Raw genomic sequence first — 23,809 nt, 5'->3', positions numbered from 1 at the left:
CTGATGCAACGTTCAGAAGAGCTCAGTGGATAAAGTTTATTTCTGATGCAACGCTCAGAAAAGCTGAGTGGATCACATTTATTTCTGATGCAATGCTCAGAAGAGCTGAGTGGATACAGTTTATTTCTGATGCAACGTTCAGAAGAGCTGAGTGGATAACGTTTATTTCTGATGCATAAAGTGTATTTCTGATGCAACGTTCAGAAGAGCTGAGTGGATAAAGTATATTTCTGATGCAACATTCAGGAGAGCTGAGTGGATAATTTATATTTCTGATGCAACGTTCAGAAGAGCTGAGTGGATAAAGTATATTTCTGATGCAATGCTCAGAAGAGCTGAGTGGATCACGTTTATTTCTCATGCAATGCTCAGAAGAGCTGAGTGGATAAAGTTTATTTCTGATGCAACGTTCAGAAGAGCTAAGTGGATAAAGTTTATTTCTGATGCAGCGTTCAGAAGAGCTGAGTGGATAAAGTCTATTTCTGATGCAACATTCTGAAGAGCTGAGTGGATAAAGTATATTTCTGATGCAACATTCAGAAGAGCTGGGTGGATAACGTTTATTTGTGATGCAACATTCAGAAGAGCTGAGTGGACAATGTTTGTTTCTGATGCAATACTCAGAAGAGCTGAGTGGATAACGTTTATTTCTGATACAACATTCAGAAGAGCTGAGTGGATAAAGTTTATTTCTGATGCAATGGTCAGAAGAGCTGAGTGGATAAAATTATTTCTGATGCAACGTTCAGAAGAGCTCAGTGGATAAAGTTTATTTCTGATGCAACGTTCAGAAGAGCTAAGTGGATAAAGTTTATTTCTGATGCAACGCTCAGAAAAGCTGAGTGGATCACGTTTATTTCTGATGCATTGCTCTGAAGAGCTGAGTGGATAAAGTTTATTTCTGATGCAACGTTCAGAAGAGCTAAGTGGATAAAGTTTATTTCTGATGCAACGTTCAGAAGAGCTGAGTGGATAAAGTCTATTTCTGATGCAACATTCTGAAGAGCTGAGTGGATAACGTTTATTTCTGATGCAACGTTCAGAAGAGCTAAGTGGATAAAGTTTATTTCTGATGCAACGTTCAGAAGAGCTGAGTGGATAAAGTTTACTTCTGATGCAACGCTGAGAAAAGCTGAGTGGATAACGTTTATTTCTGATGCAATGCTCAGAAGAGCTGAGTGGATAAAGTTTATTTCTGATGCAACGTTCAGAAGAGCTAAGTGGATAAAGTTTATTTCTGATGCAACGTTCAGAAGAGCTGAGTGGATAAAGTCTATTTCTGATGCAACATTCAGAAGAGCTGTGTGGATAATGTTTATTTCTGATGCATAAAGTTTATTTCTGATGCAATGCTCAGAAGAGCTGTGTGGATAACGTTTATTTCTGATGCAACGCTCAGCAGAGCTGAGTGGATAACGTTTATTTCTGATGCAACGTTCAGAAGAGCTGGGTGGATAAAGTTTATTTCTGATGCAACACTCAGAAGAGCAGAGTGGATAACGTTTATTTCTGATGCAACGCTCAGAAGAGCTGACTGGATAAATTAATTTCTGATGCAACGCTCAGGAGAGCAAAGTGGATAAAGTTTATTTCTGATGCAACATTCAAAAGAGCTCAGTGGATAACGTTTAATTCTGATGCAGCGCTCAGAAGAGCTGAGTGGATAAAGTTTATTTGTGATGCAACATTCAGAAGAGCTCAGTGGATAAAGTTTGATTCTGATGCAACACTCAGAAGAGCTGAGTTGATAAACGATATTTCTGATGCAACGCTCAGAAGAGCTGAGTGGATAATTTATGTTTCTGATGCAACGTTCAGAAGAGCTGAGTGTATAACATTTATTTCTGATGCAATAATCAGAAGAGCTGAGTGGATAAAATTATTTCTGATGCAACGTTCAGAAGAGCTCAGTGGATAAATTTTATTTCTGAAGCAACGCTCACAAAAGCTGAGTGGTTAACGTTTATTTCTGATGCAGTGCTCAGAAGAGCTGAGTGGATAAAGTTTATTTCTGATGCAACGTTCAGAAGAGCTAAGTGGATAAAGTTTATTTCTGATGCAACGTTCAGAAGAGATGAGTGGATAAAGTCTATTTCTGATGCAACATTCTGAAGAGCTGATTGGATAAAGTATATTTCTGATGCAACATTCAGAAGAGCTGGGTGGATAACGTTTATTTGTGATGCAACATTCAGAAGAGCTGAGTGGACAATGTTTGTTTCTGATGCAACGTTCAAAAGAGCTAAGTGGATAAAGTTTATTTCTGATGCAACGTTCAGAAGAGCTGAGTGGATAACGTTTATTTCTGATGCAATGCTCAGAAGAGCTGAGTGGATAAAATTATTTCTGATGCAACGTTCAGAAGAGCTCAGTTGATAAAGTTTATTTCTGATGCAACGCTCAGAAAAGCTGAGTGGATCACATTTATTTCTGATGCAATGCTCAGAAGAGCTGATTGCATAAAGTTTATTTCTGATGCAACGTTCAGAAGAGCTAAGTGGATAAAGTTTATTTCTGAAGCAACGCTCACAAAAGCTGAGTGGTTAACGTTTATTTCTGATGCAGTGCTCAGAAGAGCTGAGTGGATAAAGTTTATTTCTGATGCAACGTTCAGAAGAGCTAAGTGGATAAAGTTTATTTCTGATGCAACGTTCAGAAGAGATGAGTGGATAAAGTCTATTTCTGATGCAACATTCTGAAGAGCTGATTGGATAAAGTATATTTGTGATGCAACATTCAGAAGAGCTGGGTGGATAACGTTTATTTGTGATGCAACATTCAGAAGAGCTGAGTGGACAATGTTTGTTTCTGATGCAACGTTCAGAAGAGCTAAGTGGATAAAGTTTATTTCTGATGCAACGTTCAGAAGAGCTGAGTGGATAAAGTTTATTTCTGATGCAATACTCAGAAGAGCTGAGTGGATAACGTTTATTTCTGATGCAACGTTCAGAAGAGCTGAGTGGATAAAGTTTATTTGTGATGCAACATTCAGAAGAGCTCAGTGGATAAAGTTTGATTCTGATGCAACACTCAGAAGAGCTGAGTTGATAAACTATATTTCTGATGCAACGCTCAGAAGAGGTGAGTGGATAATTTATATTTCTGAAGCAACGCTCACAAAACCTGAGTGGTTAACGTTTATTTCTGATGCAGTGCTCAGAAGAGCTGAGTGGATAAAGTTTATTTCTGATGCAACGTTCAGAAGAGCTAAGTGGATAAAGTTTATTTCTGATGCAACGTTCAGAAGAGATGAGTGGATAAAGTCTATTTCTGATGCAACATTCTGAAGAGCTGATTGGATAAAGTATATTTCTGATGCAACATTCAGAAGAGCTGGGTGGATAACGTTTATTTCTGATGCAATACTCAGAAGAGCTGAGTGGATAACATTTATTTCTGATGCAACGTTCAGAAGAGCTGAGTGGATAAAGTTTATTTCTGATGCAATGCTCAGAAGAGCTGAGTGGATAAAATTATTTCTGATGCAACGTTCAGAAGAGCTCAGTGGATAAAGTTTATTTCTGATGCAACGCTCAGAAAAGCTGAGTGGATCACATTTATTTCTGATGCAATGCTCAGAAGAGCTGAGTGGATAAAGTTTATTTCTGATGCAACGTTCAGAAGAGCTAAGTGGATAAAGTTTATTTCTGATGCAACGTTCAGAAGAGCTGAGTGGAAAAATTAATTTCTGATGCAACATTCAGAAGAGCTGAGTGGATAACGTTTATTTCTGATGCATAAAGTGTATTTCTGATGCAATGCTCAGAAGAGCTGAGTGGATAAAGTATATTTCTGATGCAACATTCAGGAGAGCTGAGTGGATAATTTATATTTCTGATGCAACGTTCAGAAGAGCAGAGTGGATAAACTCTATTTCTGATGCAATGCTAAGAAGAGCTGAGTGGATAAAATTATTTCTGATGCAACGTTCAGAAGAGCTCAGTGGATAAAGTTTATTTCTGATGCAACGCTCACAAAAGCTGAGTGGATCACGTTTATTTCTGATGCAATGCTCAGAAGAGCTGAGTGGATAAAGTTTATTTCTGATGCAACGTTCAGAAGAGCTAAGTGGATAAAGTTTATTTCTGATGCAGCGTTCAGAAAAGCTGAGTGGATAAAGTCTATTTCTGATGCAACATTCTGAAGAGCTGAGTGGATAAAGTATATTTCTGATACAACATTCAGAAGAGCTGGGTGGATAACGTTTATTTGTGATGCAACATTCAGAAGAGCTGAGTGGACAATGTTTGTTTCTGATGCAACGTTCAGAAAAGCTAAGTGGATAAAATTATTTCTGATGCAACGTTCAGAAGAGCTCAGTGGATAAAGTTTATTTCTGATGCAACGTTCAGAAGAGCTGAGTGGATCACGTTTATTTCTGATGCAATGCTCAGAAGAGCTGAGTGGATAAAGTTTATTTCTGATGCAACGTTCAGAAGAGCTAAGTGGATAAAGTTTATTTCTGATGCAACGTTCAGAAGAGATGAGTGGATAAAGTCTATTTCTGATGCAACATTCTGAAGAGCTGATTGGATAAAGTATATTTCTGATGCAACATTCAGAAGAGCTGGGTGGATAACGTTTATTTGTGATGCAACATTCAGAAGAGCTGAGTGGACAATGTTTGTTTCTGATGCAACGTTCAGAAGAGCTAAGTGGATAAAGTTTATTTCTGATGCAACGTTCAGAAGAGCTGAGTGAATAACGTTTATTTCTGATGCAATACTCAGAAGTGCTGAGTGGATAACGTTTATTTCTGATGCAACGTTCAGAAGAGCTGAGTGGATAAAGTTTATTTCTGATGCAATGCTCAGAAGAGCTGAGTGGATAAAATTATTTCTGATGCAACGTTCAGAAGAGCTCAGTGGATAAAGTTTATTTCTGATGCAATGCTCAGAAAAGCTGAGTGGATCACATTTATTTCTGATGCAATGCTCAGAAGAGCTGAGTGGATAAAGTTTATTTCTGATGCAACGTTCAGAAGAGCTAAGTGGCTAAAGTTTATTTCTGATGCAACGTTCAGAAGAGCTGAGTGGATAAATTAATTTCTGATGCAACATTCAGAAGAGCTGAGTGGATAACGTTTATTTCTGATGCATAAAGTGTATTTCTGATGCAACGTTCAGAAGAGCTGAGTGGATAAAATATATTTCTGATGCAACATTCAGGAGAGCTGAGTGGATAATTTATATTTCTGATGCAACGTTCAGAAGAGCTGAGTGGATAAAGTATATTTCTGATGCAATGCTCAGAAGAGCTGAGTGGATCACGTTTATTTCTCATGCAATGCTCAGAAGAGCTGAGTGGATAAAGTTTATTTCTGATGCAACGTTCAGAAGAGCTAAGTGGATAAAGTTTATTTCTGATGCAGCGTTCAGAAGAGCTGAGTGGATAAAGTCTATTTCTGATGCAACATTCTGAAGAGCTGAGTGGATAAAGTATATTTCTGATGCAACATTCAGAAGAGCTGGGTGGATAACGTTTATTTGTGATGCAACATTCAGAAGAGCTGAGTGGACAATGTTTGTTTCTGATGCAATGGTCAGAAGAGCTGAGTGGATAAAATTATTTCTGATGCAATGGTCAGAAGAGCTGAGTGGATAAAATTATTTCTGATGCAACGTTCAGAAGAGCTCAGTGGATAAAGTTTATTTCTGATGCAACGTTCAGAAGAGCTAAGTGGATAAAGTTTATTTCTGATGCAACGCTCAGAAAAGCTGAGTGGATCACGTTTATTTCTGATGCATTGCTCTGAAGAGCTGAGTGGATAAAGTTTATTTCTGATGCAACGTTCAGAAGAGCTAAGTGGATAAAGTTTATTTCTGATGCAACGTTCAGAAGAGCTGAGTGGATAAAGTCTATTTCTGATGCAATGTTCAGAAGAGCTGAGTGAATAACGTTTATTTCTGATGCAATACTCAGAAGTGCTGAGTGGATAACGTTTATTTCTGATGCAACGTTCAGAAGAGCTGAGTGGATAAAGTTTATTTCTGATGCAATGCTCAGAAGAGCTGAGTGGATAAAATTATTTCTGATGCAACGTTCAGAAGAGCTCAGTGGATAAAGTTTATTTCTGATGCAACGCTCAGAAAAGCTGAGTGGATCACATTTATTTCTGATGCAATGCTCAGAAGAGCTGAGTGGATACAGTTTATTTCTGATGCAACGTTCAGAAGAGCTGAGTGGATAACGTTTATTTCTGATGCATAAAGTGTATTTCTGATGCAACGTTCAGAAGAGCTGAGTGGATAAAGTATATTTCTGATGCAACATTCAGGAGAGCTGAGTGGATAATTTATATTTCTGATGCAACGTTCAGAAGAGCTGAGTGGATAAAGTATATTTCTGATGCAATGCTCAGAAGAGCTGAGTGGATCACGTTTATTTCTCATGCAATGCTCAGAAGAGCTGAGTGGATAAAGTTTATTTCTGATGCAACGTTCAGAAGAGCTAAGTGGATAAAGTTTATTTCTGATGCAGCGTTCAGAAGAGCTGAGTGGATAAAGTCTATTTCTGATGCAACATTCTGAAGAGCTGAGTGGATAAAGTATATTTCTGATGCAACATTCAGAAGAGCTGGGTGGATAACGTTTATTTGTGATGCAACATTCAGAAGAGCTGAGTGGACAATGTTTGTTTCTGATGCAATACTCAGAAGAGCTGAGTGGATAACGTTTATTTCTGATACAACATTCAGAAGAGCTGAGTGGATAAAGTTTATTTCTGATGCAATGGTCAGAAGAGCTGAGTGGATAAAATTATTTCTGATGCAACGTTCAGAAGAGCTCAGTGGATAAAGTTTATTTCTGATGCAACGTTCAGAAGAGCTAAGTGGATAAAGTTTATTTCTGATGCAACGCTCAGAAAAGCTGAGTGGATCACGTTTATTTCTGATGCATTGCTCTGAAGAGCTGAGTGGATAAAGTTTATTTCTGATGCAACGTTCAGAAGAGCTAAGTGGATAAAGTTTATTTCTGATGCAACGTTCAGAAGAGCTGAGTGGATAAAGTCTATTTCTGATGCAACATTCTGAAGAGCTGAGTGGATAACGTTTATTTCTGATGCAACGTTCAGAAGAGCTAAGTGGATAAAGTTTATTTCTGATGCAACGTTCAGAAGAGCTGAGTGGATAAAGTTTACTTCTGATGCAACGCTGAGAAAAGCTGAGTGGATAACGTTTATTTCTGATGCAATGCTCAGAAGAGCTGAGTGGATAAAGTTTATTTCTGATGCAACGTTCAGAAGAGCTAAGTGGATAAAGTTTATTTCTGATGCAACGTTCAGAAGAGCTGAGTGGATAAAGTCTATTTCTGATGCAACATTCAGAAGAGCTGTGTGGATAATGTTTATTTCTGATGCATAAAGTTTATTTCTGATGCAATGCTCAGAAGAGCTGTGTGGATAACGTTTATTTCTGATGCAACGCTCAGCAGAGCTGAGTGGATAACGTTTATTTCTGATGCAACGTTCAGAAGAGCTGGGTGGATAAAGTTTATTTCTGATGCAACACTCAGAAGAGCAGAGTGGATAACGTTTATTTCTGATGCAACGCTCAGAAGAGCTGACTGGATAAATTAATTTCTGATGCAACGCTCAGGAGAGCAAAGTGGATAAAGTTTATTTCTGATGCAACATTCAAAAGAGCTCAGTGGATAACGTTTAATTCTGATGCAGCGCTCAGAAGAGCTGAGTGGATGAAGTTTATTTGTGATGCAACATTCAGAAGAGTTCAGTGGATAAAGTTTGATTCTGATGCAACACTCAGAAGAGCTGAGTTGATAAACTATATTTCTGATGCAACGCTCAGAAGAGCTGAGTGGATAATTTATATTTCTGATGCAACGTTCAGAAGAGCTGAGTGTATAAAATTTATTTCTGATACAACATTCAGAAGAGCTGGGTGGATAACGTTTATTTGTGATGCAACATTCAGAAGAGCTGAGTGGACAATGTTTGTTTCTGATGCAACGTTCAGAAAAGCTAAGTGGATAAAATTATTTCTGATGCAACGTTCAGAAGAGCTCAGTGGATAAAGTTTATTTCTGATGCAACGCTCAGAAAAGCTGAGTGGATCACGTTTATTTCTGATGCAACGCTCAGAAGAGCTGAGTGGATAAAGTTTATTTCTGATGCAACGTTCAGAAGAGCTAAGTGGATAAAGTTTATTTCTGATGCAACGTTCAGAAGAGATGAGTGGATAAAGTCTATTTCTGATGCAACATTCTGAAGAGCTGATTGGATAAAGTATATTTCTGATGCAACATTCAGAAGAGCTGGGTGGATAACGTTTATTTGTGATGCAACATTCAGAAGAGCTGAGTGGACAATGTTTGTTTCTGATGCAACGTTCAGAAGAGCTAAGTGGATAAAGTTTATTTCTGATGCAACGTTCAGAAGAGCTGAGTGAATAACGTTTATTTCTGATGCAATACTCAGAAGTGCTGAGTGGATAACGTTTATTTCTGATGCAACGTTCAGAAGAGCTGAGTGGATAAAGTTTATTTCTGATGCAATGCTCAGAAGAGCTGAGTGGATAAAATTATTTCTGATGCAACGTTCAGAAGAGCTCAGTGGATAAAGTTTATTTCTGATGCAACGCTCAGAAAAGCTGAGTGGATCACATTTATTTCTGATGCAATGCTCAGAAGAGCTGAGTGGATAAAGTTTATTTCTGATGCAACGTTCAGAAGAGCTAAGTGGCTAAAGTTTATTTCTGATGCAACGTTCAGAAGAGCTGAGTGGATAAATTAATTTCTGATGCAACATTCAGAAGAGCTGAGTGGATAACGTTTATTTCTGATGCATAAAGTGTATTTCTGATGCAACGTTCAGAAGAGCTGAGTGGATAAAGTATATTTCTGATGCAACATTCAGGAGAGCTGAGTGGATAATTTATATTTCTGATGCAACGTTCAGAAGAGCTGAGTGGATAAAGTATATTTCTGATGCAATGCTCAGAAGAGCTGAGTGGATAAAATTATTTCTGATGCAACGTTCAGAAGAGCTCAGTGGATAAAGTTTATTTCTGATGCAACGCTCAGAAAAGCTGAGTGGATCACGTTTATTTCTCATGCAATGCTCAGAAGAGCTGAGTGGATAAAGTTTATTTCTGATGCAACGTTCAGTAGAGCTAAGTGGATAAAGTTTATTTCTGATGCAGCGTTCAGAAGAGCTGAGTGGATAAAGTCTATTTCTGATGCAACATTCTGAAGAGCTGAGTGGATAAAGTATATTTCTGATGCAACATTCAGAAGAGCTGGGTGGATAACGTTTATTTGTGATGCAACATTCAGAAGAGCTGAGTGGACAATGTTTGTTTCTGATGCAATACTCAGAAGAGCTGAGTGGATAACGTTTATTTCTGATACAACATTCAGAAGAGCTGAGTGGATAAAGTTTATTTCTGATGCAATGGTCAGAAGAGCTGAGTGGATAAAATTATTTCCGATGCAACGTTCAGAAGAGCTCAGTGGATAAAGTTTATTTCTGATGCAACGTTCAGAAGAGCTAAGTGGATAAAGTTTATTTCTGATGCAACGCTCAGAAAAGCTGAGTGGATCACGTTTATTTCTGATGCATTGCTCTGAAGAGCTGAGTGGATAAAGTTTATTTCTGATGCAACGTTCAGAAGAGCTAAGTGGATAAAGTTTATTTCTGATGCAACGTTCAGAAGAGCTGAGTGGATAAAGTCTATTTCTGATGCAACATTCTGAAGAGCTGAGTGGATAACGTTTATTTCTGATGCAACGTTCAGAAGAGTTGAGTGGATAAAGTTTATTTCTGATGCAATGCTCAGAAGAGCTGAGTGGATATCGATTATTTCCGATGCAACGTTCAGAAGAGCTGAGTGGGTAAAGTGTATTTCTGATGCAACGTTCAGAAGAGCTGGGTGGATAAAGTTTATTTCTGATGCAACGTTCATAAGATCTGAGTGGATAAAGTTTATTTCTGATGCAACGCTCAGAAGAGCTGAGTGGATAAAGTTTGATTCTGATGCAACACTCAGAAGAGCTGAGTTGATAAACTATATTTCTGATGCAACGCTCAGAAGAGCTGAGTGGATAATTTATATTTCTGATGTAGCGTTCAGTAGAGCTGAGTGTATAAAATTTATTTCTGATGCAACGTTCAGAAGAGCTGAGTGTATAAAGTTTATTTCTGATGCAATGCTCAGAAGAGCTGAGTGGATAAAGTTTATTTCTGATGCAATGCTCAGAAGAGCTGAGTGGATAAAATTATTTCTGATGCAACGTTCAGAAGAGCTCAGTGGATAAAGTTTATTTCTGATGCAACGCTCAGAAAAGCTGAGTGGATCACATTTATTTCTGATGCAATGCTCAGAAGAGCTGAGTGGATAAAGTTTATTTCTGATGCAACGTTCAGAAGAGCTAAGTGGCTAAAGTTTATTTCTGATGCAACGTTCAGAAGAGCTGAGTGGATAAATTAATTTCTGATGCAACATTCAGAAGAGCTGAGTGGATAACGTTTATTTCTGATGCATAAAGTGTATTTCTGATGCAACGTTCAGAAGAGCTGAGTGGATAAAGTATATTTCTGATGCAACATTCAGGAGAGCTGAGTGGATAATTTATATTTCTGATGCAACGTTCAGAAGAGCTGAGTGGATAAAGTATATTTCTGATGCAATGCTCAGAAGAGCTGAGTGGATAAAATTATTTCTGATGCAACGTTCAGAAGAGCTCAGTGGATAAAGTTTATTTCTGATGCAACGCTCAGAAAAGCTGAGTGGATCACGTTTATTTCTCATGCAATGCTCAGAAGAGCTGAGTGGATAAAGTTTATTTCTGATGCAACGTTCAGTAGAGCTAAGTGGATAAAGTTTATTTCTGATGCAGCGTTCAGAAGAGCTGAGTGGATAAAGTCTATTTCTGATGCAACATTCTGAAGAGCTGAGTGGATAAAGTATATTTCTGATGCAACATTCAGAAGAGCTGGGTGGATAACGTTTATTTGTGATGCAACATTCAGAAGAGCTGAGTGGACAATGTTTGTTTCTGATGCAATACTCAGAAGAGCTGAGTGGATAACGTTTATTTCTGATACAACATTCAGAAGAGCTGAGTGGATAAAGTTTATTTCTGATGCAATGGTCAGAAGAGCTGAGTGGATAAAATTATTTCCGATGCAACGTTCAGAAGAGCTCAGTGGATAAAGTTTATTTCTGATGCAACGTTCAGAAGAGCTAAGTGGATAAAGTTTATTTCTGATGCAACGCTCAGAAAAGCTGAGTGGATCACGTTTATTTCTGATGCATTGCTCTGAAGAGCTGAGTGGATAAAGTTTATTTCTGATGCAACGTTCAGAAGAGCTAAGTGGATAAAGTTTATTTCTGATGCAACGTTCAGAAGAGCTGAGTGGATAAAGTCTATTTCTGATGCAACATTCTGAAGAGCTGAGTGGATAACGTTTATTTCTGATGCAACGTTCAGAAGAGTTGAGTGGATAAAGTTTATTTCTGATGCAATGCTCAGAAGAGCTGAGTGGATATCGATTATTTCCGATGCAACGTTCAGAAGAGCTGAGTGGGTAAAGTGTATTTCTGATGCAACGTTCAGAAGAGCTGGGTGGATAAAGTTTATTTCTGATGCAACGTTCATAAGATCTGAGTGGATAAAGTTTATTTCTGATGCAACGCTCAGAAGAGCTGAGTGGATAAAGTTTGATTCTGATGCAACACTCAGAAGAGCTGAGTTGATAAACTATATTTCTGATGCAACGCTCAGAAGAGCTGAGTGGATAATTTATATTTCTGATGTAACGTTCAGTAGAGCTGAGTGTATAAAATTTATTTCTGATGCAACGTTCAGAAGAGCTCAGTGGATAAAGTTTATTTCTGATGCAACGCTCAGAAAAGCTGAGTGGATCACATTTATTTCTGATGCAATGCTCAGAAGAGCTGAGTGGATAAAGTTTATTTCTGATGCAACGTTCAGAAGAGCTGAGTGGATAACGTTTATTTCTGATGCATAAAGTGTATTTCTGATGCAATGCTCAGAAGAGCTGAGTGGATAAAGTATATTTCTGATGCAACATTCAGGAGAGCTGAGTGGATAATTTATATTTCTGATGCAACGTTCAGAAGGGCTGAGTGGATAAAGTCTATTTCTGATGCAATGCTAAGAAGAGCTAAGTGGATAAAGTTTATTTCTGATGCAGCGTTCAGAATAGCTGAGTGGATAAAGTCTATTTCTGATGCAACATTCTGAAGAGCTGAGTGGATAAAGTATATTTCTGATACAACATTCAGAAGAGCTGGGTGGATAACGTTTATTTGTGATGCAACATTCAGAAGAGCTGAGTGGACAATGTTTGTTTCTGATGCAATGTTCAGAAAAGCTAAGTGGATAAAATTATTTCTGATGCAACGTTCAGAAGAGCTCAGTGGATAAAGTTTATTTCTGATGCAACGCTCAGAAAAGCTGAGTGGATCACGTTTATTTCTGATGCAATGCTCAGAAGAGCTGAGTGGATAACGTTTATTTCTGATGCAACGTTCAGAAGAGCTAAGTGGATAAAGTTTATTTCTGATGCAACGTTCAGAAGAGATGAGTGGATAAAGTCTATTTCTGATGCAACATTCTGAAGAGCTGATTGGATAAAGTATATTTCTGATGCAACATTCAGAAGAGCTGGGTGGATAACGATTATTTGTGATGCAACATTCAGAAGAGCTGAGTGGATAAAGTATATTTCTGATGCAACGTTCAGAAGAGCTAAGTGGATAAAGTTTATTTCTGATGCAACGTTCAGAAGAGCTGAGTGAATAACGTTTATTTCTGATGCAATACTCAGAAGTGCTGAGTGGATAACGTTTATTTCTGATGCAACGTTCAGAAGAGCTGAGTGGATAAAGTTTATTTCTGATGCAATGCTCAGAAGAGCTGAGTGGATAAAGTTTATTTCTGATGCAACGTTCAGAAGAGCTAAGTGGCTAAAGTTTATTTCTGATGCAACGTTCAGAAGAGCTGAGTGGATAAATTAATTTCTGATGCAACATTCAGAAGAGCTGAGTGGATAACGTTTATTTCTGATGCACAAAGTGTATTTCTGATGCAATGCTCAGAAGAGCTGAGTGGATAAAGTATATTTCTGATGCAACATTCAGGAGAGCTGAGTGGATAATTTATATTTCTGATGCAACGTTCAGAAGAGCTGAGTGGATAAAGTATATTTCTGATGCAATGCTCAGAAGAGCTGAGTGGATCACGTTTATTTCTGATGCAATGCTCAGAAGAGCTGAGTGGATAAAGTTTATTTCTGATGCAACGTTCAGAAGAGCTAAGTGGATAAAGTTTATTTCTGATGCAACGTTCAGAAGAGATGAGTGGATAAAGTCTATTTCTGATGCAACATTCTGAAGAGCTGATTGGATAAAGTATATTTCTGATGCAACATTCAGAAGAGCTGAGTGGATAACGATTATTTGTGATGCAACATTCAGAAGAGCTGAGTGGACAATGTTTGTTTCTGATGCAACGTTCAGAAGAGCTAAGTGGATAAAGTTTATTTCTGATGCAACGTTCAGAAGAGCTGAGTGAATAACGTTTATTTCTGATGCAATACTCAGAAGTGCTGAGTGGATAACGTTTATTTCTGATGCAACGTTCAGAAGAGCTGAGTGGATAAAGTTTATTTCTGATGCAATGCTCAGAAGAGCTGAGTGGATAAAATTATTTCTGATGCAACGTTCAGAAGAGCTCAGTGGATAAAGTTTATTTCTGATGCAACGCTCAGAAAAGCTGAGTGGATCACATTTATTTCTGATGCAATGCTCAGAAGAGCTGAGTGGATAAAGTTTATTTCTGATGCAACGTTCAGAAGAGCTAAGTGGCTAAAGTTTATTTCTGATGCAACGTTCAGAAGAGCTGAGTGGATAAATTAATTTCTGATGCAACATTCAGAAGAGCTGAGTGGATAACGTTTATTTCTGATGCATAAAGTGTATTTCTGATGCAATGCTCAGAAGAGCTGAGTGGATAAAGTATATTTCTGATGCAACATTCAGGAGAGCTGAGTGGATAATTTATATTTCTGATGCAACGTTCAGAAGAGCTCAGTGGATAAAGTTTATTTCTGATGCAACGCTCAGAAAAGCTGAGTGGATCACGTTTATTTCTCATGCAATGCTCAGAAGAGCTGAGTGGATAAAGTTTATTTCTGATGCAACGTTCAGAAGAGCTAAGTGGATAAAGTTTATTTCTGATGCAGCGTTCAGAAGAGCTGAGTGGATAAAGTCTATTTCTGATGCAACATTCTGAAGAGCTGAGTGGATAAAGTATATTTCTGATGCAACATTCAGAAGAGCTGGGTGGATAACGTTTATTTGTGATGCAACATTCAGAAGAGCTGAGTGGACAATGTTTGTTTCTGATGCAATACTCAGAAGAGCTGAGTGGATAACGTTTATTTCTGATACAACATTCAGAAGAGCTGAGTGGATAAAGTTTATTTCTGATGCAATGCTCAGAAGAGCTGAGTGGATAAAATTATTTCTGATGCAACGTTCAGAAGAGCTCAGTGGATAAAGTTTATTTCTGATGCAACGTTCAGAAGAGCTAAGTGGATAAAGTTTATTTCTGATGCAACGCTCAGAAAAGCTGAGTGGATCACGTTTATTTCTGATGCAATGCTCTGAAGAGCTGAGTGGATAAAGTTTATTTCTGATGCAACGTTCAGAAGAGCTAAGTGGATAAAGTTTATTTCTGATGCAACGTTCAGAAGAGCTGAGTGGATAAAGTCTATTTCTGATGCAACATTCTGAAGAGCTGAGTGGATAACGTTTATTTCTGATGCAATGTTCAGAAGAGTTGAGTGGATAAAGTTTATTTCTGATGCAATGCTCAGAAGAGCTGAGTGGATATCGATTATTTCCGATGCAACGTTCAGAAGAGCTGAGTGGGTAAAGTGTATTTCTGATGCAATGTTCAGAAGAGCTGGGTGGATAAAGTTTATTTCTGATGCAACGTTCATAAGATCTGAGTGGATAAAGTTTATTTCTGATGCAACGCTCAGAAGAGCTGAGTGGATAAAGTTTGATTCTGATGCAACACTCAGAAGAGCTGAGTTGATAAACTATATTTCTGATGCAACGCTCAGAAGAGCTGAGTGGATAATTTATATTTCTGATGCAACGTTCAGAAGAGCTCAGTGGATAAAGTTTATTTCTGATGCAACGCTCAGAAAAGCTGAGTGGATCACATTTATTTCTGATGCAATGCTCAGAACAGCTGAGTGGATAAAGTTTATTTCTGATGCAACGTTCAGAAGAGCTAAGTGGCTAAAGTTTATTTCTGATGCAACGTTCAGAAGAGCTGAGTGGATAAATTAATTTCTGATGCAACATTCAGAAGAGCTGAGTGGATAACGTTTATTTCTGATGCATAAAGTGTATTTCTGATGCAATGCTCAGAAGAGCTGAGTGGATAAAGTATATTTCTGATGCAACATTCAGGAAAGCTGAGTGGATAATTTATATTTCTGATGCAACGTTCAGAAGAGCTGAGTGGATAAAGTATATTTCTGATGCAATGCTCAGAAGAGCTGAGTGGATAAAATTATTTCTGATGCAACGTTCAGAAGAGCTCAGTGGATAAAGTTTATTTCTGATGCAACGCTCAGAAAAGCTGAGTGGATCACGTTTATTTCTCATGCAATGCTCAGAAGAGCTGAGTGGATAAATTAATTTCTGATGCAACATGTGTATTTCTGATGCAATGCTCAGAAGAGCTGAGTGGATAAAGTATATTTCTGATGCAACATTCAGGAGAGCTGAGTGGATAATTTATATTTCTGATGCAACGTTCAGAAGAGCTGAGTGGATAAAGTATATTTCTGATGCAATGCTCAGAAGAGCTGAGTGGATCACGTTTATTTCTGATGCAATGCTCAGAAGAGCTGAGTGGATAAAGTTTATTTCTGATGCAACGTTCAGAAGAGCTAAGTGGATAAAGTTTATTTCTGATTCAACGTTCAGAAGAGATGAGTGGATAAAGTCTATTTCTGATGCAACATTCTGAAGAGCTGATTGGATAAAGTATATTTCTGATGCAACATTCAGAAGAGCTGGGTGGATAACGATTATTTGTGATGCAACATTCAGAAGAGCTGAGTGGACAATGTTTGTTTCTGATGCAACGTTCAGAAGAGCTAAGTGGATAAAGTTTATTTCTGATGCAACGTTCAGAAGAGCTGAGTGAATAACGTTTATTTCTGATGCAATACTCAGAAGTGCTGAGTGGATAACGTTTATTTCTGATGCAACGTTCAGAAGAGCTGAGTGGATAAAGTTTATTTCTGATGCAATGCTCAGAAGAGCTGAGTGGATAAAATTATTTCTGATGCAACGTTCAGAAGAGCTCAGTGGATAAAGTTTATTTCTGATGCAACGCTCAGAAAAGCTGATTGGATCACATTTATTTCTGATGCAATGCTCAGAAGAGCTGAGTGGATAAAGTTTATTTCTGATGCAACGTTCAGAAGAGCTAAGTGGCTAAAGTTTATTTCTGATGCAACGTTCAGAAGAGCTGAGTGGATAAATTAATTTCTGATGCAACATTCAGAAGAGCTGAGTGGATAACGTTTATTTCTGATGCATAAAGTGTATTTCTGATGCAATGCTCAGAAGAGCTGAGTGGATAAAGTATATTTCTGATGCAACATTCAGGAGAGCTGAGTGGATAATTTATATTTCTGATGCAACGTTCAGAAGAGCTGAGTGGATAAAGTATATTTCTGATGCATAAAGTGTATTTCTGATGCAATGCTCAGAAGAGCTGAGTGGATAAAGTATATTTCTGATGCAACATTCAGGAGAGCTGAGTGGATAATTTATATTTCTGATGCAACGTTCAGAAGAGCTGAGTGGATAAAGTATATTTCTGATGCAACATTCAGAAGAGCTGGGTGGATAACGTTTATTTGTGATGCAACATTCAGAAGAGCTGAGTGGACAATGTTTGTTTCTGATGCAATACTCAGAAGAGCTGAGTGGATAACGTTTATTTCTGATACAACATTCAGAAGAGCTGAGTGGATAAAGTTTATTTCTGATGCAATGCTCAGAAGAGCTGAGTGGATAAAATTATTTCTGATGCAACGTTCAGAAGAGCTCAGTGGATAAAGTTTATTTCTGATGCAACGTTCAGAAGAGCTAAGTGGATAAAGTTTATTTCTGATGCAACGCTCAGAAAAGCTGAGTGGATCACGTTTATTTCTGATGCAATGCTCTGAAGAGCTGAGTGGATAAAGTTTATTTCTGATGCAACGTTCAGAAGAGCTAAGTGGATAAAGTTTATTTCTGATGCAACGTTCAGAAGAGCTGAGTGGATAAAGTCTATTTCTGATGCAACATTCTGAAGAGCTGAGTGGATAACGTTTATTTCTGATGCAATGTTCAGAAGAGTTGAGTTGATAAAGTTTATTTCTGATGCAATACTCAGAAGTGCTGAGTGGATAACGTTTATTTCTGATGCAACGTTCAGAAGAGCTGAGTGGATAAAGTTTATTTCTGATGCAATGCTCAGAAGAGCTGAGTGGATAAAATTATTTCTGATGCAACGTTCAGAAGAGCTCAGTGGATAAAGTTTATTTCTGATGCAACGCTCAGAAAAGCTGACTGGATCACATTTATTTCTGATGCAATGCTCAGAAGAGCTGAGTGGATAAAGTTTATTTCTGATGCAACGTTCAGAAGAGCTAAGTGGCTAAAGTTTATTTCTGATGCAACGTTCAGAAGAGCTGAGTGGATAAATTAATTTCTGATGCAACATTCAGAAGAGCTGAGTGGATAACGTTTATTTCTGATGCATAAAGTGTATTTCTGATGCAATGCTCAGAAGAGCTGAGTGGATAAAGTATATTTCTGATGCAACATTCAGGAGAGCTGAGTGGATAATTTATATTTCTGATGCAACGTTCAGAAGAGCTGAGTGGATAAAGTATATTTCTGATGCATAAAGTGTATTTCTGATGCAATGCTCAGAAGAGCTGAGTGGATAAAGTATATTTCTGATGCAACATTCAGGAGAGCTGAGTGGATAATTTATATTTCTGATGCAACGTTCAGAAGAGCTGAGTGGATAAAGTATATTTCTGATGCAACATTCAGAAGAGCTGGGTGGATAACGTTTATTTGTGATGCAACATTCAGAAGAGCTGAGTGGACAATGTTTGTTTCTGATGCAATACTCAGAAGAGCTGAGTGGATAACGTTTATTTCTGATACAACATTCAGAAGAGCTGAGTGGATAAAGTTTATTTCTGATGCAATGCTCAGAAGAGCTGAGTGGATAAAATTATTTCTGATGCAACGTTCAGAAGAGCTCAGTGGATAAAGTTTATTTCTGATGCAACGTTCAGAAGAGCTAAGTGGATAAAGTTTATTTCTGATGCAACGCTCAGAAAAGCTGAGTGGATCACGTTTATTTCTGATGCAATGCTCTGAAGAGCTGAGTGGATAAAGTTTATTTCTGATGCAACGTTCAGAAGAGCTGAGTGGATAAAGTCTATTTCTGATGCAACATTCTGAAGAGCTGAGTGGATAACGTTTATTTCTGATGCAATGTTCAGAAGAGTTGAGTTGATAAAGTTTATTTCTGATGCAATGCTCAGAAGAGCTGAGTGGATATCGATTATTTCCGATGCAACGTTCAGAAGAGCTGAGTGGGTAAAGTGTATTTCTGATGCAATGTTCAGAAGAGCTGGGTGGATAAAGTTTATTTCTGATGCAACGTTCATAAGATCTGAGTGGATAAAGTTTATTTCTGATGCAACGCTCAGAAGAGCTGAGTGGATAAAGTTTGATTCTGATGCAACACTCAGAAGAGCTGAGTTGATAAACTATATTTCTGATGCAACGCTCAGAAGAGCTGAGTGGATAATTTATATTTCTGATGCAACGTTCAGAAGAGCTCAGTGGATAAAGTTTATTTCTGATGCAACGCTCAGAAAAGCTGAGTGGATCACATTTATTTCTGATGCAATGCTCAGAACAGCTGAGTGGATAAAGTTTATTTCTGATGCAACGTTCAGAAGAGCTAAGTGGCTAAAGTTTATTTCTGATGCAACGTTCAGAAGAGCTGAGTGGATAAATTAATTTCTGATGCAACATTCAGAAGAGCTGAGTGGATAACGTTTATTTCTGATGCATAAAGTGTATTTCTGATGCAATGCTCAGAAGAGCTGAGTGGATAAAGTATATTTCTGATGCAACATTCAGGAGAGCTGAGTGGATAATTTATATTTCTGATGCAACGTTCAGAAGAGCTGAGTGGATAAAGTATATTTCTGATGCAATGCTCAGAAGAGCTGAGTGGATAAAATTATTTCTGATGCAACGTTCAGAAGAGCTCAGTGGATAAAGTTTATTTCTGATGCAACGCTCAGAAAAGCTGAGTGGATCACGTTTTTTTCTCATGCAATGCTCAGAAGAGCTGAGTGGATAAAGTTTATTTCTGATGCAACGTTCAGAAGAGCTAAGTGGATAAAGTTTATTTCTGATGCAGCGTTCAGAAGAGCTGAGTGGATAAAGTCTATTTCTGATGCAACATTCTGAAGAGCTGAGTGGATAAAGTATATTTCTGATGCAACATTCAGAAGAGCTGGGTGGATAACGTTTATTTGTGATGCAACATTCAGAAGAGCTGAGTGGACAATGTTTGTTTCTGATGCAATACTCAGAAGAGCTGAGTGGATAACGTTTATTTCTGATACAACATTCAGAAGAGCTGAGTGGATAAAGTTTATTTCTGATTCAATGCTCAGAAGAGCTGAGTGGATAAAATTATTTCTGATGCAACGTTCAGAAGAGCTCAGTGGATAAAGTTTATTTCTGATGCAACGTTCAGAAGAGCTAAGTGGATAAAGTTTATTTCTGATGCAACGCTCAGAAAAGCTGAGTGGATCACGTTTATTTCTGATGCAATGCTCTGAAGAGCTGAGTGGATAAAGTTTATTTCTGATGCAACGTTCAGAAGAGCTAAGTGGATAAAGTTTATTTCTGATGCAACGTTCAGAAGAGCTGAGTGGATAAAGTCTATTTCTGATGCAACATTCTGAAGAGCTGAGTGGATAACGTTTATTTCTGATGCAACGTTCAGAAGAGTTGAGTGGATAAAGTTTATTTCTGATGCAATGCTCAGAAGAGCTGAGTGGATATCGATTATTTCCGATGCAACGTTCAGAAGAGCTGAGTGGGTAAAGTGTATTTCTGATGCAACGTTCAGAAGAGCTGGGTGGATAAAGTTTATTTCTGATGCAACGTTCATAAGATCTGAGTGGATAAAGTTTATTTCTGATGCAACGCTCAGAAGAGCTGAGTGGATAAAGTTTGATTCTGATGCAACACTCAGAAGAGCTGAGTTGATAAACTATATTTCTGATGCAACGCTCAGAAGAGCTGAGTGGATAATTTATATTTCTGATGCAACGTTCAGAAGAGCTGAGTGGATAAAATTTATTTCTGATGCAATAATCAGAAGAGCTGAGTGGGTAAAATTATTTCTGATGCAACGTTCAGAAGAGCTCAGTGGATAAATTTTATTTCTGAAGCAACGCTCACAAAAGCTGAGTGGTTAACGTTTATTTCTGATGCATTGCTCAGAAGAGCTGAGTGGATAACGTTTATTTCTGATGCAACGTTCAGAAGAGCTAAGTGGATAAAGTTTATTTCTGATGCAGCGTTCAGAAGAGCTGAGTGGATAAAGTCTATTTCTGATGCAACATTCTGAAGAGCTGAGTGGATAAAGTATATTTCTGATGCAACATTCAGAAGAGCTGGGTGGATAACGTTTATTTGTGATGCAACATTCAGAAGAGCTGAGTGGACAATGTTTGTTTCTGATGCAATACTCAGAAGAGCTGAGTGGATAACGTTTATTTCTGATACAACATTCAGAAGAGCTGAGTGGATAAAGTTTATTTCTGATGCAATGCTCAGAAGAGCTGAGTGGATAAAATTATTTCTGATGCAACGTTCAGAAGAGCTCAGTGGATAAAGTTTATTTCTGATGCAACGTTCAGAAGAGCTAAGTGGATAAAGTTTATTTCTGATGCAACGCTCAGAAAAGCTGAGTGGATCACGTTTATTTCTGATGCAATGCTCTGAAGAGCTGAGTGGATAAAGTTTATTTCTGATGCAACGTTCAGAAGAGCTAAGTGGATAAAGTTTATTTCTGATGCAACGTTCAGAAGAGCTGAGTGGATAAAGTCTATTTCTGATGCAACATTCTGAAGAGCTGAGTGGATAACGTTTATTTCTGATGCAATGTTCAGAAGAGTTGAGTGGATAAAGTTTATTTCTGATGCAATGCTCAGAAGAGCTGAGTGGATATCGATTATTTCCGATGCAACGTTCAGAAGAGCTGAGTGGGTAAAGTGTATTTCTGATGCAATGTTCAGAAGAGCTGGGTGGATAAAGTTTATTTCTGATGCAACGTTCATAAGATCTGAGTGGATAAAGTTTATTTCTGATGCAACGCTCAGAAGAGCTGAGTGGATAAAGTTTGATTCTGATGCAACACTCAGAAGAGCTGAGTTGATAAACTATATTTCTGATGCAACGTTCAGAAGAGCTGAGTGGATAATTTATATTTCTGATGCAACGTTCAGAAGAGCTCAGTGGATAAAGTTTATTTCTGATGCAACGCTCAGAAAAGCTGAGTGGATCACATTTATTTCTGATGCAATGCTCAGAACAGCTGAGTGGATAAAGTTTATTTCTGATGCAACGTTCAGAAGAGCTAAGTGGCTAAAGTTTATTTCTGATGCAACGTTCAGAAGAGCTGAGTGGATAAATTAATTTCTGATGCAACATTCAGAAGAGCTGAGTGGATAACGTTTATTTCTGATGCATAAAGTGTATTTCTGATGCAATGCTCAGAAGAGCTGAGTGGATAAAGTATATTTCTGATGCAACATTCAGGAGAGCTGAGTGGATAATTTATATTTCTGATGCAACGTTCAGAAGAGCTGAGTGGATAAAGTATATTTCTGATGCAATGCTCAGAAGAGCTGAGTGGATAAAATTATTTCTGATGCAACGTTCAGAAGAGCTCAGTGGATAAAGTTTATTTCTGATGCAACGCTCAGAAAAGCTGAGTGGATCACGTTTATTTCTCATGCAATGCTCAGAAGAGCTGAGTGGATAAAGTTTATTTCTGATGCAACGTTCAGAAGAGCTAAGTGGATAAAGTTTATTTCTGATGCAGCGTTCAGAAGAGCTGAGTGGATAAAGTCTATTTCTGATGCAACATTCTGAAGAGCTGAGTGGATAAAGTATATTTCTGATGCAACATTCAGAAGAGCTGGGTGGATAACGTTTATTTGTGATGCAACATTCAGAAGAGCTGAGTGGACAATGTTTGTTTCTGATGCAATACTCAGAAGAGCTGAGTGGATAACGTTTATTTCTGATACAACATTCAGAAGAGCTGAGTGGATAAAGTTTATTTCTGATGCAATGCTCAGAAGAGCTGAGTGGATAAAATTATTTCTGATGCAACGTTCAGAAGAGCTCAGTGGATAAAGTTTATTTCTGATGCAACGCTCAGAAGAGCTAAGTGGATAAAGTTTATTTCTGATGCAACGCTCAGAAAAGCTGAGTGGATCACGTTTATTTCTGATGCAATTCTCTGAAGAGCTGAGTGGATAAAGTTTATTTCTGATGCAACGTTCAGAAGAGCTAAGTGGATAAAGTTTATTTCTGATGCAACGTTCAGAAGAGCTGAGTGGATAAAGTCTATTTCTGATGCAACATTCTGAAGAGCTGAGTGGATAACGTTTATTTCTGATGCAACGTTCAGAAGAGTTGAGTGGATAAAGTTTATTTCTGATGCAATGCTCAGAAGAGCTGAGTGGATATCGATTATTTCCGATGCAACGTTCAGAAGAGCTGAGTGGGTAAAGTGTATTTCTGATGCAACGTTCAGAAGAGCTGGGTGGATAAAGTTTATTTCTGATGCAAAGTTCATAAGATCTGAGTGGATAAAGTTTATTTCTGATGCAACGCTCAGAAGAGCTGAGTGGATAAAGTTTGATTCTGATGCAACACTCAGAAGAGCTGAGTTGATAAACTATATTTCTGATGCAACGCTCAGAAGAGCTGAGTGGATAATTTATATTTCTGATGCAACGTTCAGAAGAGCTGAGTGGATAAAATTTATTTCTGATGCAATAATCAGAAGAGCTGAGTGGGTAAAATTATTTCTGATGCAACGTTCAGAAGAGCTCAGTGGATAAATTTTATTTCTGAAGCAACGCTCACAAAAGCTGAGTGGTTAACGTTTATTTCTGATGCATTGCTCAGAAGAGCTGAGTGGATAACGTTTATTTCTGATGCAACGTTCAGAAGAGCTAAGTGGATAAAGTTTATTTCTGATGCAACGTTCAGAAGAGCTGAGTGGATAAAGTATATTTCTGTTGCAATGCTCAGAAGAGCTGAGTGGATAAAATTATTTCTGATGCAACGTTCAGAAGAGCTCAGTGGATAAAGTTTATTTCTGATGCAACGCTCAGAAAAGCTGAGTGGATCACGTTTATTTCTCATGCAATGCTCAGAAGAGCTGAGTGGATAAAGTTTATTTCTGATGCAACGTTCAGAAGAGCTAAGTGGATAAAGTTTATTTCTGATGCAGCGTTCAGAAGAGCTGAGTGGATAAAATCTATTTCTGATGCAACATTCTGAAGAGCTGAGTGGATAAAGTATATTTCTGATGCAACATTCAGAAGAGCTGGGTGGATAACGTTTATTTGTGATGCAACATTCAGAAGAGCTGAGTGGACAATGTTTGTT

Source organism: Lampris incognitus, chromosome 3, assembly GCF_029633865.1.
Source record: "Lampris incognitus isolate fLamInc1 chromosome 3, fLamInc1.hap2, whole genome shotgun sequence".
NCBI classification, from domain to species: Eukaryota; Metazoa; Chordata; class Actinopteri; order Lampriformes; family Lampridae; genus Lampris; species Lampris incognitus.
The sequence above is the reverse complement of the archived record's forward strand: the minus strand, read 5'-3'. Positions refer to the sequence as shown.